The sequence below is a fragment of the Anser cygnoides genome, chromosome Z (assembly GCF_040182565.1).
Source record: "Anser cygnoides isolate HZ-2024a breed goose chromosome Z, Taihu_goose_T2T_genome, whole genome shotgun sequence".
NCBI classification, from domain to species: Eukaryota; Metazoa; Chordata; class Aves; order Anseriformes; family Anatidae; genus Anser; species Anser cygnoides.
In genome coordinates, this window is record NC_089912.1 from 41,852,513 (window position 1) to 41,867,961 (window position 15,449).

Consider the following 15,449-nt stretch of genomic DNA (forward strand, 5'->3'; position numbering starts at 1 on the left):
GTGAACAGTTTATATTGAATAATTAATGCAATGAACAGATTGTCTGTCAGCAGGCTCATGATTTTACCATCAATTTTCAGTAGGGAAAAAAACAACTCAGGCTGATTTCTGCCAGTAATATTGCTTGTTATCAGTGGGGACAGACTGAGCCTTTGGTATGAAGATTCATGGTTTGCACTAGTTTCTTTTGCCTGTATAAATATGCCTCTTCTCTGTCAGCAGACCTGAAGAGTGACATACTTCAAAACCTTGTCCTGTTCCCTCTGAATTTACTCTTGGATCCCCGTTGGCTCATTGGTAGGAAACAACATCCTGCAGTCATATGCTCAAATCAAATCAGTGCTGCATGGGTTCTTGCACTGAAAATAAAAACAAAGCCCCAGAGGAATTTATATTCCACATTCATGACTTTTTCCTTCTGTAATGTTATTTATACTTGGAGGACATGACAATAAAATGCCTAGGATGCCTAGGTCAATTCCTGTTCTTTGTTTGGTCTGAGTATGAGAAGTATATTTCACTTTTAGCCAAAGGAGGTTTTACATTGGTATATTTAACAACAAAATTTGACATGAAGCAGGAAGGGCAAGAGCTGATATCAAGCAACCTTTTCTGTTTGAGTTTTGTGGCCTTCAGCTAGAGCTAAGAAGACTCAGATAATATAACATGCAATTCCAAGAACCCTACAGGGATGCTGTTCAAGAGCAAATGTAAATTATGATGAACTTATGCATCCCTGGAGATTTACTCAAAGAGAGAACAGAGATGGTTGCCTTTGGGATGAATGAAAGCTGCAGTACTCACTGTGCTATACACAGAGCAAGTAACCCACATTAGGAAAATAAGCTTCTGTGAGGAAGACATGAAGAATGATGGCAACAGCAAGCAAAGAATTGTTCTCAGGATGATTCTGAAAGAGCCAGTCCACGGGTGAATGCTCATTGGGGAAGCTAGGGTCTCCAGGGCAACTTGTTTCTATGACACCTGCCACAAGCATAAAGCATTGATCCGTATCACCCTATAGAGGTAGGCCTTGGTTTTCAGCATTTTTCAGTATAGTTTCTGACTGTACACATTTCTGTAGCACTGTTTTCAAGAAGAGCTCATTCATGGAGTAAGTTCAGCAGCTCCAGAAATGACACAGGCATGTGTCATTATAGAGGTGTTCACATGCTAAGGTGTCCATGCATGGTGAAGTTTGAGCATAGGCAGGACAAGAAATGGTCATTAAGAAACAATTATCATATCAAAAAAATGCATTAATTAGAATGTTTTACTCAGGTGAAATAACCTTAACTGTATATGATTTACAATTTACAAAAGTGATGATCACTCTAGGCCTGTTTCTTCTTCATAGGATCATAGAATATCCCACATTGCAAGGGACCCACAAGGATCACTGAGTCCAACTCCTGGCTTCATACACGGCTCCCTAAAAACAGACTATATGTCTATCTAAAAGTGTGGTGTCCAAGTGCTTCTTGAACTCCAGCGGGCTTGGTGCTGTGACCACTGCCCTGGGGAGCCTGTCCCAGTGCCCGACCCCGCTCTGGGTGCAGAAACTTTCCCTAGCACCCAGCCTGACCCTCCCCTGTCCCAGCTCCATGCCGTTCCCTCGGGTCCTGTCGCTGTCCCCAGAGAGCAGAGCTCAGCGCCTGCCCCTCCGCTCCCCTCGTGAGGGAGCTGCAGGCCGCCATGAGGCCTCCCCTCAGCCTGCTCTGCTCTGGGCTGAGCAAACCAAGGCACCTCAGCTGCTCCTCATGCATCTTCTCCAGACCCTTCACCAACTTTGTAGCCCTCTTTTGCACACTCTGAAAGCTTTATACATCCATCTTGTATTGTGGTGCCCCATACTGTACACAGTGCTCAAGGTGAGTCCACACCAGCAGAGAGTAGAGTGGGACAATCCCTTGACTGGCTAGCAATGCTCTACTTGATGCACCCCAGGATACAGCAGGCTCTTTTGGCTACCAGGGCACACTATTGACTCATGTTCTGCTTGCTGTTGACCAGAACCCCCAGATCCCTTTCTACAGAGATGCTCTCCAGCCTCTTGTCCCTAATCTGTATGTATACCCAGGGCTGCCCCTTCTCAGGTGCAGAATTTAGCACTTGCTCTTGTTAAACCTAATGAAGTTGGCAATTGCCTAGCTCTCTAGTTTGTCAAGAACTTTGTGTAAGGCTTCTCTACCCTGGAGGGAATCAACAGTTCCTCCTAATTTTCTGCAAAGTCACTTAGTACGCATTTGAGTCCTACATCAAGATAATATATAAAAACATTGAAAGAAGTTGGCCCTAAAATGGAGCCCTGGGGAACCCCAGTGGTGACTGTTGCCAGTCCAGTGTAACACCATTTACTACAACCTTTGAGCCCAAAACACCAGACAATTGTTCCCGCATTGTATTATGTACTTGTCCAGATGTATGTTGGACATTTTGTCCAGAAGGACTGTGAAAAACAGTATCCAAAGCTTTGCTGAAATAAAATGCTACAGAAATGCTAGTACTTCAACAAGTTCGGAGGTGGAGGGGCAAACAACAGCTAGGACCTTGCACGATACATCACGGTTATCTGAGCACCTCTTCAGAGCTCTCTTCACAGTTTATTTCTTTGATAAAGGCTGGAGTGAGGGTGTGCTATAGTTTTACTCATCTGACATCAATTCACCTCAGCAGAGTGCAACACTCAGAAACTGAGGAGTACTAATGTAATCCATTCCATTACTCCGAGACAGAGACGAACAGGCGACAAACTAAAAGTGAGTGTTTCTTCTGCAGTGCCTTGTCTTTGTTGCAGTCCCCAAGAAGATGGCCACCCACAAAAGGGGCCTTTCAGAGGGGCACTCTAACTGTTCAAGCAGGCGTCTTTATTCAGAGGGATCTTTAATTAGTAGTTGTAAAGAAATGGTGCTGTGGGAACTGGGGTAAAATACACTTGGGGTTATGATACTGAAAACAAGAGAAGAACTTGAACAGTAGGGCAAGATAAAGGAAGAAGGATACGAGTAGCAAATTACAGATGAGTTTTCAAGACAACTTGGCTGAGCCTTTCACTGAAACTGATCTTTGTGCAGCCTGCTTAAGCTTTCTAGTCCAGGCATTTAAGCTAAGAGTAAATTGTTCTTTGTGCTGCCTTGTGCTTGCAGGTAGTTGTTAAATAGCAAAACAATTGTTTTGCTAATGGTTAAAAATCGCTAAAGTTAGATAGTGATGTTAAATTCAGAATTCACTGTTTGTTAATTTTGTAACTCATATGATGGCTAGTACCTTGTGAAACCTCACTGAGCTTGGCCATGTAGCTTCTGCATGCACATGTCATACAAACTAAAGACTTTATAACACCATGGAAAACAAAATCTGACATGGAAAGATGTGTTTCAGTGACATATTAGTCCACCTTCCTTAGACACTTGAGAACAACTGGCCACTACATTTAGAGCAATTATGGTTGGCCAGGTTAATGGGCTTGCCTCCGTGACCAAGCCACATTAAAAAAATCCATTTACCTCAGGAGTGCAGGAGTGCACTTCCTCATCGTGCTTCACTATCACCAAATCTAACACAACACATTGCTATGCTGCAACAAAGCTGCAGAAACATAAACTAATCACTCTCCAGCTATGTGCTTCATAGAATGAGGAAATAGACCCTGATTACATTTGTAGCATTTTCTTCTTGTCTTGATCCTTAGAAGAACAGGAGGGAATACTGGGAACAAAAAATAACCTGGAGGGGTAAGAAAATGAGAAAATGGGAGTAGGGATGGACATGCCAAAGGTGACGGCAGCACTTGTGGGGGACATGCTGTCCACTTCATGAGGGCCAGCAGTGTGCACTGAAAATCTCACTGCTGTCAATACACCAACCATCAGATGAAGGGGAGGCGTCACTCTGAAAAATAACATTATTTAACTTTACTCTAAACCACCGTGACGTCACTTATGACAAACAACCAGTGCCCCAAAGCCAGGCCGGTAACAGTTCTTTCCCACCATGAGGAGCCTTCTGGTGCACAGAAACGGCCATGTCCTCACCTCGCGGGCATTAAAATGGCAGCCAGCGAGCTGTGAGGAAAAGCCCTCTGCCACCTGCACCGGCGTTCCCTCCTGACAGGCGCAGATGCTGCTCACAAGGCTCGTGGTGTCTCAGGGGGGAGCAGAGCAGAAAGCAGAGCCCTTGGGGCAGGGGGATTTGTGACTGCCACACAGACATGGCCAGGGTAGGTGAGAGGGCTATGGTGTGTGTGTGTTTGGGGGTTGTTGGGAGGGAGGTGTCACAAAAGGCGGAGGCAAGAGGAGTTTGGAAATTAAACCAGGTAAGTGTTGTGGATGGGTTACTTAGTTTGTCCGGGGCTTCCAAACCACTTGACAGCAAGGCCCTTTGTCGCAACAGTGAAGGGTGCTGCTTAGCCTCAGGAACACTGAAATCCCCTGTGAAGTGGCACAAAGATGTTACTGACGAAGTGGATGGGCTGGGAAGGATGAGATGAAAGTTGCATTAGAAGGGGTGTCAGTAAATGGAGCTGGTGGGTAGGTAGAAGTATTGATTTCATGTTGTTGCTCTTTTGTTGTCTAGCATGAATCTCATCATAAGCAGGCAGAGCTGCTCATAGCTGTCACAAAGACATCAACTGAATTTGTACAGTAATGCAAGATAATTCCACATTCTACTCTACTGGAAAACATGGTACCTTCAGGTATTCCTAGACACAGTGCTGAGAGATAAAGGTGAGCCTTGTATTTGAATTTGGAAAAATAGTAAATAGAAATGTCAGGGACCAGTGTAATCTTATTGACTAATAAAAATGGGAAAAAAATGCCCTTCATTTCATTCCCCCCTAGGTATTTAACCCCACAATCCTTCTTTTCCCTTAATCATTCTATGCTAGATTTTTTTAAAATTTATTTTTTATTTTTTTTAGCAGCTTGTATCAAGTTATCTCAAAATGCCAAGGAAAGCAAATAGACATAATTATGTCTTGTACAAAAATTGGATTGAATGCTAACCCTAATGAGAGGTGTCCATAAATATCCCCAATCAAAGCAAGGCATTTTGTCTGATGAAATAGACTGGCGCAGTTTTTCACAAAGATCATGTCAGGAGATACACTTATGGGTGTTAAGGCTTGTGTAACTTTATTTTTGTATTAGAGGAGAGACAAGCTGAAATAAGTGTCCTCTTTCCTCCAGAAACCAGAATCAGACACGATGGTATACGGCACCCATCAGTGGTATACTCTGCATGTGACAGGTAGCCAGATACTTGAGGCACAGAAGAACCCTTATTTTGGGCCTGGATTATCAAGGTAAAAGAGCTTTATGAGCTACAGTTGTGCATAACACAAGTGATAAGTTTTATTTGCAAAGGCACAGCCTTATAATGCTTGTTGCCACCCCCTGTTTTTCAGGGGAAAGGCCCCATGGAATTCACAGAAACTGCAGCAAGCCACCACACAGCCCTGCACTCATTTCCTATGGGCTTACTACTACCTGAAGGTGTTGTAACAAGAGATAGAGAAGTAGGAAAAACTTCATATATCCCACTGAGCTCCATCAGGTGGGATTACTGGCTGACATCTGCAGCCCAACTCAAAACTGAGTCTAAGCACCTGGCTGTCAGGCTGAGGTGTTCTACATGGGGATAGTCCACAGAGAAGGTTCTGTAGTTGCTCCTTTCCTGTTCCTTTCCTGCTTCTTTCATCTCAAGGCCCCATCCCTGATTTCTTGCCTGAGCAGGGAGCAAAGCTCCTTCTAGACCATTCTTGCAGACCTAAGGAACTCAGAAGATCGGCTCAGGTATTTACATTTTCTAATTTCCTCCAGAGCTTTGAACCACTTCTCAGGGATTCTGCTGCTCCTATCACTATGAAAGCTTCAGGTATAAATTTAAGGCTTGATTTAGAAAATCAAGCTCCCATTTTGGTACAGCGTAAAGCACGTATTCTGAGTTCAGCACATGTAACCTCACTCACTGATGTTACAAAAAATTATGTACATGAAATGTATAGACTGCATGCCACATATGTGAACTGAGCAAGTGAAATCAATCTCACACTACTGTAAAGGTAAGGTAGTTCATTAACTTATGGTGGTGGTAGGTTTATACTACTGATATATTCATTTAGTCTAATTTAATAATTTGCATTAAATATTAAATATTAAATATACACAATTTATATAAATATAAAATAATATGTCTTTGCACCTCTGTCTTTAGTGTGGTTGATCTGAGAATTGAAAAACCTGCTTCCCCTTTTACAGAGCAATCGCTGTTATTCCACAGAGTGGTGCTGTTGGTGTATTCTGGATGTACTGCAGCAGAACACAGATGTTTCTCTAGTTCGTTTAATTTAGCTAAACTTTTGTCCAGGTGGCATTGTAACTAAGGACAGAATTTAAACAAAATACTTTACATTTCTTTTCCATGCACTTAATCTCTCTGAACAATAAGGGTTCTGTTCTGATTGTAATTTTGCATATCTGGATTAGTTTTCATGTTTTTTAACTGTGCTCATTCTGGTGTTATTGTTGTTGTTTGTAAATGAATGTTGGTGCTCCTTAACTGGCTGCCAAACTGCAGAGAGCTATCCATCCTTCTTAGTTCTTCTCTCCTTCATTGTTCGAGGTGGGGTGACCTCATGGTTTCAGATGACAGCTGAGGACTCTGCCATCTAGAAGTTTTTAGTGTGAGGCTCTGTTAGATGCAATCTGCCCATCTGCTGTGGGCACATCATCAGCCTTTATCTTGAGTTTTTTGAACAGGTATCTTTTAGGTTACTGTGAAGCAAGTTTTAAGTAAGTGGACATACTGACGCCAAATGAAAGATCTTACCCTGACTGCTGTCAGCTTAGGCAGGCCATAAAGATTTTCAAAAATAAAATGGACATGTGAAAGTGACTCTTATATGCCGGTGTTGTTAATTTCTTGTGAGAGGTCTCACAAGAAATGGATTTTTTAAGACACATAGAAGTTTTTAACTTTATTTCTAATCTTTTCTATGTGATAAATTCACAAAACTCAAAAAAACAAAACTCAAAATGGTCTTGCAGGTTAATCTAGTTTAGAAAATAAACTGGCACACCTTTGCCCTCTTGTTCCAGGGACAATTGAGCATTATATGGAAGCCTACAGTGGGACAGAGACCTCCAACCCACTTTGCATATGTGTGGGTACCCTGTATGCAAAGGAGCATAGTGCATGAGCTAGGGTAGCATCTGTTGCTCACCAAGTGATGTGTTATAGTTACTGATGCCGTCTACTTTATGACTGAGCAGAAACACCAGAGGTGATATGGGTCAAACTTCTTTACATTGTGCCACCACATGTTATTGTCTACATTATGCCATGGCAGTTTACCTCTCTAAGAAGAAAGTACTTTGATTCCCATATCCATAAACTCATGATATTTCTGAGGTGATTGCCAATGATTCCCAATTACAGCATTCTTTACCAGCCTAAATAAATAATTTTCTTTTATTCCTTTTGAATTTGCTGCTGTCTTGTTTATTGTGAAGAGTTAAGCTACCTTCATCTGGATCATTTCACCAGCTACCAATTACAAAAGTCAAGTTCTTGTCAGCTGCTCGGATAAATCAGCCTCTGCAGGTCTTTGTGCCCTTTCCTGAATTATCTTGTCTGTCCACTTTGAGTTCTTGACTGTCATTCCAAAAGTAAAGAAGTTACTGCTGCTTCACAGAAGATCAGTCTCTTGTTTTTCTTGAGCCTCAGTAGTGAATCTAGCTTAAATCTCTTGTAATTACAAATTAACAGAGGAAATGTTTCTGTCTTAGCTGTAAGTTAGGATTTTGTAAATTTTTAGGATTTGTAAGTTTGATTTTGAGATATGAATTGATGTGGCCAGTCTGATGGGAACCAGTCTGACCTGGTATCTAAACAGTGGCCTCCTAGCTAGTTTACAGTGATTACTAAATATTCATGCAAATGTGCTCTGAAGGATGTATAGTGTATTTTATTATGAAAACTAATTGCGGTTCTATGATGCAGAAAAGATAGTGCTTTAAAATGGCTTTAAAATTTGTATAGGGTGAAATGAGAAGACTGAGAATGGGTATAGCTAATCCTTGTTTGAGAAGTAAAGAGCAAATTCTTCATGGAGAATTTACATCACTTTACAGCAGAAATACCTTTTATTATATCTGTGTGTAAGACTGTTATGTATTAAAGCTGAACAGAATATATTGCAAAAAAATGATGAAAACAGAGCACATTGCCAGTGGAATATTTGGTAAAAGTGTGTGATGAGCTTTGCAATCTCTTATGCCTGCATTCAACACAAACAACATTTAATTTTGTAAGGGCTGACTCTGTCATTCTTTCTCTACTTTAACTCATTTTCACATGTACTCCAGTATCCAATTCTTGATTGTCCTATCTATGTATTTTAAAAAGCATGACACAAATTTCATCAAAATACAAATTACACAAACTTTGTTAATAGTAAATTGTAACAAAGATTTATTTTTAACAGTAGTTACAGATACACCATACTTCCAAGGTGCTTTTCCCTGTTCTCTGCAAGGTGCTGTTCTTTGATACCAAAAAGTTAAGCTTTCAGAGGAAAAAAATTCTGTGCTCTGTGTGTGCTTTTTGCACATATATGTCTAAAATTTAAGCTCAAATAATTCTGCCATTTCTGTTAATAAACATGGGAGAATAAACAGTGATGGGTTTTTGAGAAGATCTACGTGCTTTGTAGAAAAGTGTTTGCTGTGGCAGGGAGATTGTTTTTTTTGCCAGAGATGGTGCTTTCTGCAGCCTGCATAAACATACCTCTGTCTGGCCAGGTCAGGAATTTTTGAAAAAGCTTGATTTATACGTGCTCAGTAAAGGCTATTTGAGAATACAGAGCTAAATTTATTCCAGAGATCTCATTTGCAGTGTGTGCTGCATCCTCTCTCACTTCTTTCCACGTGCCCTGTACACCAGTACCAATCCCGGTACACCAGAATGGCAGAGCATCCTTTCTTCCAAGATGAGTGTGTTCCAGGCTTTGTTCACTGTGTATACGGTGGGCCTCTTCCAGGCTAGATACTAGAAGAGGAGGTGGATTGAAGCAGGAAAGCCCTAGCCAGTTTTGAAGAAAGGTAGAGGAAGTGTTGAAGGACCACTTCCCCAGCTAGAAAATGTTCCCTGTCCGAACTTGGAGTTGAATGTGTGATTTCTTGTCAGTATCTTCTTCTACTACCAGAAAACAGCTTTGAAATCCACTTGTAAAATATGTTTCATGTTTTCCTCAGCTGGCCTACCCAGTATAAGGTTGAAAATTCAAATTCATGTGCTCTTCAGTCCAAACTGGGGAACAGTATTTTATATTTTTGTAATGAAAGAGGAAAGTAATAACATTAGAAAAAATTTAACACTCCAAAATTAAGCCTTCCAGATCCATGTTGTGCAGTCATTCCTCCCATTGCCTTATTTCTTATGTTCTCCGTAGTTCCTCCAAGTTCTAAAACAGCAGCCTTATTTACTGTGTAGCTGTGTTACATTCCCAGGCTGTTGGTCCTCCACCTGGAATTTTGCAGAGGTTCTTTGGAAAGACAGGATGTGCTCACATACCTGAAAGCATCAGGATAGCATATGTACAGAGGGGCTATGTCACAACAACCTGAATGTTCTTAACTCCTAACTAAAGCTTTTAGATCAGAGTGTTTGGTTTTGCTTCATTTAATACACATTTTGTGAGGGAGAGAAGGTTGTAAGATCAACTGAAAAAAGCAAAACAGATACAGGATAAATCTCACACTGTTTGAAGAGGAAGTAAGTAAATCAGGTATCAGAGCTTTCTCAGCTGGGCGGATCGTGAGATTTAAACAGATTTCTGTTTTTAAATGTTTGTTCAATTTCTGTAAGTTCCTTTTTTTTTTTTTTATTTATTTCTGTTTATAGTTCACAAAGAACTATGAACAGAAAGATAAGGACCTAATTGTTTGTATGTATTTAAATTTAGCAAATGGCTGATGCAATAAAGTTTGCATCCATTTCAATTCCAGTGACAACAGAACTTGGCACTAGGCAGGTCCTGGAGATTTGGGGCTTCATTAACTCCAATGGCTCCATTGAATAAGACAAGTACACTCCATTCTTACGTTCATTTATTTCAAAATGTAATTTGGCATAGCTGTGTCTCTGGTCTCGTGGGTCTCTGACATACACTGGTATGAAGTCCAAGGACTGCAGGTGGGGGGTGTTGTACAGAACAGTGCAGGGTTAAGCAGTGACAGCAGTTCTCTGTAGGCCACTGTTATGATTCTTGATGTTACGGTCACTTCTTGAATAGGTAAAATACATCTATGACTACATTCCCTATCATGTTTTAACAAACACATAAAGAAAGGGAAATACTTTCTGGCCTTTAAAACATTCTCACTTTCCCATTCCTAAATGCTAGCCAGAATCGAGAATATCTTTGGAAACATTGAATCCATTCAGCAGTTAAGCTTTGCTGTTAGTTAATGACTAAATTTACATGCCTACCAGTATTCTTTTTAACACTACCAGTCTGCATTAGTCTGAAGTTTCGCAATGTGAAACTCATGCTTTAGTGTCCCCCTTCTAGAGAAGGGGGCCCCATGGCTCTTCCTTCTTGTGTTTCTTTTTTGTCTCTCCAAGGTTCCTCTGAGGAAGTATTAACACTGCATGTTAGCCAGGTGACATTTGTTTGAAAACACGGTCCTGTTGGAAGCATTCCCTTCTTGCACAGGATGAGGCAGATAGCAGGGGAGTGGCTGGAGATCAGCCCATTTTGCTTTGCTGTTTATCACAAATTGTTAATTCTTCCTTGGATGACCTTGAGTAAGTATTAACGTTTGTTTTGGAAATTCAGTGAGCTTCTGTGAGGAGAAAGGGCAATGCCAGTACGGTTTGCTTTGGCATTTGCAAGAGCATGTGACTGGTTATATGTCGGACAAGATTCAGCTATCTATTCATGTTCATAGGTTAATATTGCATTTCTATGATGTAGTCTGGGCCTTCTCTGGATTCGTGTGGTTTTATTGTAAAAGCAGGCAGTGTCACTGCAGGGCCTCATGCACTTAGGTCTCTTCTGGGACTGGGAAAGTAACTGTTGGAGGTACACTGTGAAAACTGAGGAAACGCTGATATAATGTGATTCAGACCATGGCTTCTTGAAGCCAGAGGCCTTTTAGTTTAGTGTAAGTAGAAATGGCTTGATAATATACTAAAAGGAATCGAGACATGATTTCTTTTCTAAAGAATGCGTGCAGTTGTCTCCAGAAGGTGATAGGCTTTCTGAGAAAGTACAATATTTTAGGATTGTGTTTGTCTTGGCCAGCTGGGGCAAGGAAACAGCTTGATGCCTAAAAGGGGAAAAGGAAGGAGCATTCAACAGGAGCTCAGCTGAAGGATGTGGTATGGCAAGAGGATAAAGGAGGTCACGTAGCGGAGATGCAATCAAGAACAGAGCTTTCTGTGTGACAAATTAATACACTCTTACACTCACTGGGATTCCACCTTTTCCTTTCCAGTTGCCAGGATTGTGTGTGGGCTCTTTCAATGCTGTCAGTTGCCATAGTTCATTAATGACCCTGAAGGGGCTAACATTAACACCTGTTTGTGCTTATTTCCTGTCACTGTTTACTCTCCCAGATGGTACAAATACAATATGCCCAGTGTGTTAGGCATTTGTCAGTAATATATTCTCTGCCAGCTAAATGCCATTCATGTTAAATTTGGCAGACATTTCATAGCCTGAAGAATTGTTCTTTAAGTCAAAAGCAAAAACTGCAAACAAATCTTAGATTTTCAAAACAAACAGGAAAGAAATAGCTCAATTGTTTGTCTTTTATAGTTTATTTTCTTGTACAAAGAGGGAAGAACTGAAGAGAAGAAGCAACTTAAAATCTAAATGAATGTCTAAGACTAAGATGGGTGGCTCCAGTGCAATTGTATAGGACATACTCATGTGATCCTGAACATATTATTTCCTGAACAGAAGAAGATGTGTGACCATTCTAGTGACTGAAAGCCACAGATACCGGAAGACTTTACTGCAGAGAAGAACGTTGCCTACAGGTCTTGCAGTAAGTCCTGCTGTTGCCTTGGGAAGATATTTAAAGAAGCAGCCAGAAGGTTGATACAAACTATTTCTGGAGTGCTCTGATAAGTCAGCTAGTACTGGCCAAAATGTTGTTTTGTGTGTGTATTGTACATGACTTTGATTTCCAGCTCTCCTAGAGAATGGAACGTGTTCTTTCTAGGACTGAAACATACTGTGTCCAGTTCCAGTTCTCAGGAAATGATTTATATTGACAGTAGTAAGAAAAACACTATATTAATGCCAAATGTCTTGGCTTTGTCAGAGATTTAAAAAAAAAAAAAAGTTACTGACATACACATTTGGGAATTTCTATCCCAACAGGCAAAAGTCTAAAAGATGAGTAAGTGAATACCTCTGCTAACCCATAGACCAGTTGTTCACTAAAATCATTACTGTATAAATTACTACATTCTGCACAGTAGAGGTCAACTGGGGTGGTCATGCCAACAGTGGGCCTATAGACACATTCTTCCTGGTCAGATGATGTTACTTAGTGGCTGAATCCCTGACAGCTGTGCCTTGATGACAGAGATGATGGTAAAGCGTTTATCTTCTGATTCCACACAGCAAATATCCAAAAGTGATTATTTTACTAGACCAAGCAAAGCAAAAATCATATGGAGTTTTGAATGCAGTCAGATACTACTAAGGTACTCAACAAGGCACACGCACCTCTGCTGCACGTGTGGGTGTGTGTATGAATGTTAAAGTTCATTAAGAATGTGAAACAGTCTTTAGCTATATAATCAGGACCACTTAAGATGCAGATTTTGACTGCTGTTTCTTCACTCATAGGATTTTATACATCAGAGTGAATACGATTTTATTCACTCATCAGCTCCTCCCAGGATGATGAATAATTTGCCAATAATCCTATCAAATCTGGACACTGGGTTCTTGTAAGAAAAAAAAAATTAAATAAAAAAAAAAAGAAAAGATAGGTAAAAAAACAAGGCAAAAGCTGCATCTGGAGACAAGTCATTGAGTAGTGGGCAACTAGAGGATCAATAGCAGGCCATCTTCCCCCAGGCTATGAGAGCAGAGAAGATTTTTAGTACAAGGGTTCCATATCACAAGTAGGTGAAATATCAGTTGTATATTCAGAGCACTGCACCAGCATCATCCTCAACATTCAGGGGAGGGTTGTTTACAGATTAAGGAGCCAATGGAGCAACCTTTGCTTTTCTGGTCATTTAGGAGTGTCATCTCTTTGAAGTAAACTTTAGGCTTTTGTAGATGTGGGATATGGCTAAATTATGCCATGGAATAAATGTACTTTTGATTTAAAATTTTCTATAGGTCTTAACTAATTTTAATATCTAAATATCTTAATATCTAAAACTAAAATATCAGTTTGTACAAAACGCAATCCCCTTCTTTTGTTTTTTGGTTATATATGGGGCCAGACTCACTTGTTGCAACACTCTAGTGGTCATGTGCAAACCAGCCTCACAGAAACCAGGCAATTAAAGAACTGCTTAAGAAGATGAAAGGAGAGAGAAAGACACAGAGAGACAGAAAGACTCAGGGTGTAGTTCCAAGAGTCTCTGGCTTCAGTGGTAATGATTATGTTCTAAGATTTCTTTTGTCCCCTGCAGTTTGATGCCCCCTCATTGAGGTTGGCATGATAAAGAGATTATTTCTAAATTCAGATAATTCTTGTGATCCGTTTGACAGTGTGCTGCTGCACTGACCGCTGAATATCACTGCCCAACAGAATGGGCAGCAAAGAGCAGGGAGGAGATAGAAACACACATAGGATGTGCCTCGGATTTTGGAAATGCCAAGCAGCTGACCCAAAAGTTGACTTTCTTGAATCCAGACAGCCAGTAAAGACTGATTTATTTCAGAAATGGCATTCTGTTTTGCTCCAACTCCCTACTGATTACTGAGGTTTAATTTCCAGTATCAGAAGAGGTTTCTGTTTCTGGTTTTATGGTGAAGAGTGAGACTGTGGGTTTTGAGGCCCAGGCTCAGATTCAAAGGGGTCAGAGTGTCTCCCTCTGTATGTGGAAGCTAAGCTTTCCAGCATTGCCTGAGGAGGCTGTGTAGTCCAGAGCAAGCCTCCTTCAGCACAAATGTTTGACAACAACTATTAGAACATCTTTAAACCTCTGGAAGTACTGTTCAGCATGGGACTTGAAAACTGGAATCCTCCAGCAATGGCTGGGCCACAGATTTGCTCAACAGCTCAAGAATAATTTTTCCTGTACTGGCACCCCTGCAAAATCAAGCAGAGTGCTGGAGACCCTGTTGTGCTTTTTTATAATCTTCTTCATCACTATCAGTCATAATAATTAAGTAATTGGGAATTAAATGGCAATTTAAGTGCTGATAAATATTGGGACAGAATGGAATGTGTCTGGTTCCTTTCACAGCTCTGATGAGATAGCTGTGATGACAGGATTTAGCCTGTGTGTGCATATGGGTGTGTGTATGTGTATTCACAAAACATCAGGGCTAAGATGCTACTTACAAAGTTCAGGCAAAAGTAGATGCACTTGTGAGAGTTAATTTTTTCTGCTTGGATTAACATTTAGAACTGTTTGTACAAATCACCTTTACAGGTCTGCTTGATCCATCTGTTCTCTAACTCAAAACAAATCACTGCATTTTGAAAAAAGTAAAACAAATCTCATAAAGGCACAAAGCCTGAGCAGCAAAAGACAGGGACAGGTCTGTTATTCATTCTCTTGAGAAATATTCATAGGGAGCTATGGAAACAGTGCGGGATTCCAAATCTTCCCCTAAAAGATGACTAAGGAGACATGCTTGTGTCATTAGTGCGGAGCTCTCTCTCTGTCTCCCAGACATGCCATTGCCATTGTCAGCTCAGTGCAGTCTGCATGACAGTCATTAGACAGTGCTCTCAGCTCTCTTCCTAATACTATAATCTTGGGCAGATGGAGCATCCTAAAAGATGCTTTACTTCCAGTCTAGGCACTATTTAGAATTGTTCACGAGCTCAGTGCAATGAACCTTTGTCAGTATGGAACTAGGATTTTCCAGATGTCAAACCCCATTTGCACAAGTTTGAATCCTTTTTATTTTTAATCTCTCTACTCTCTGCTTTTTCACTCCATATAGCACGTATTTTTCATCAGCAGTAAATGGGATCAACTTGGAATATGCTGTTATTTCTACTTTTAATGATGTCTTTGTACTTTGATTGATGTGGATAATATGTTCAGCATGATCCTGTGCCACAGATTATCATCAAAACAGATTTCCCTCTGGAGAGTCTTTGGCTTGGCCATAACAGCAGACATTTTTTTCTCAAAAGTACTGAGAAGATTCATTAAGGACAAGGCTAGAAAGGAGAGAGAAGTTCCTAAATTTTTCAGTGCAGGGAGACAACGTTTTTGGAGCAGGT

General features: G+C 40.6%; 1 long non-coding RNA gene across 1 annotated transcript; it reads left to right on the forward strand.

Moving 5' to 3' along the window:
• The first annotated feature begins 4,477 nt into the window (after positions 1–4,477).
• LOC106045373 (uncharacterized) lies at positions 4,478–14,208 on the forward strand. The gene is made up of 3 exons (XR_001212769.3): positions 4,478–4,727; positions 5,190–5,305; positions 11,972–14,208. It is a non-coding gene; the product is annotated as an uncharacterized lncRNA (long non-coding RNA).
• The last annotated feature ends 1,241 nt before the right edge of the window (positions 14,209–15,449 follow it).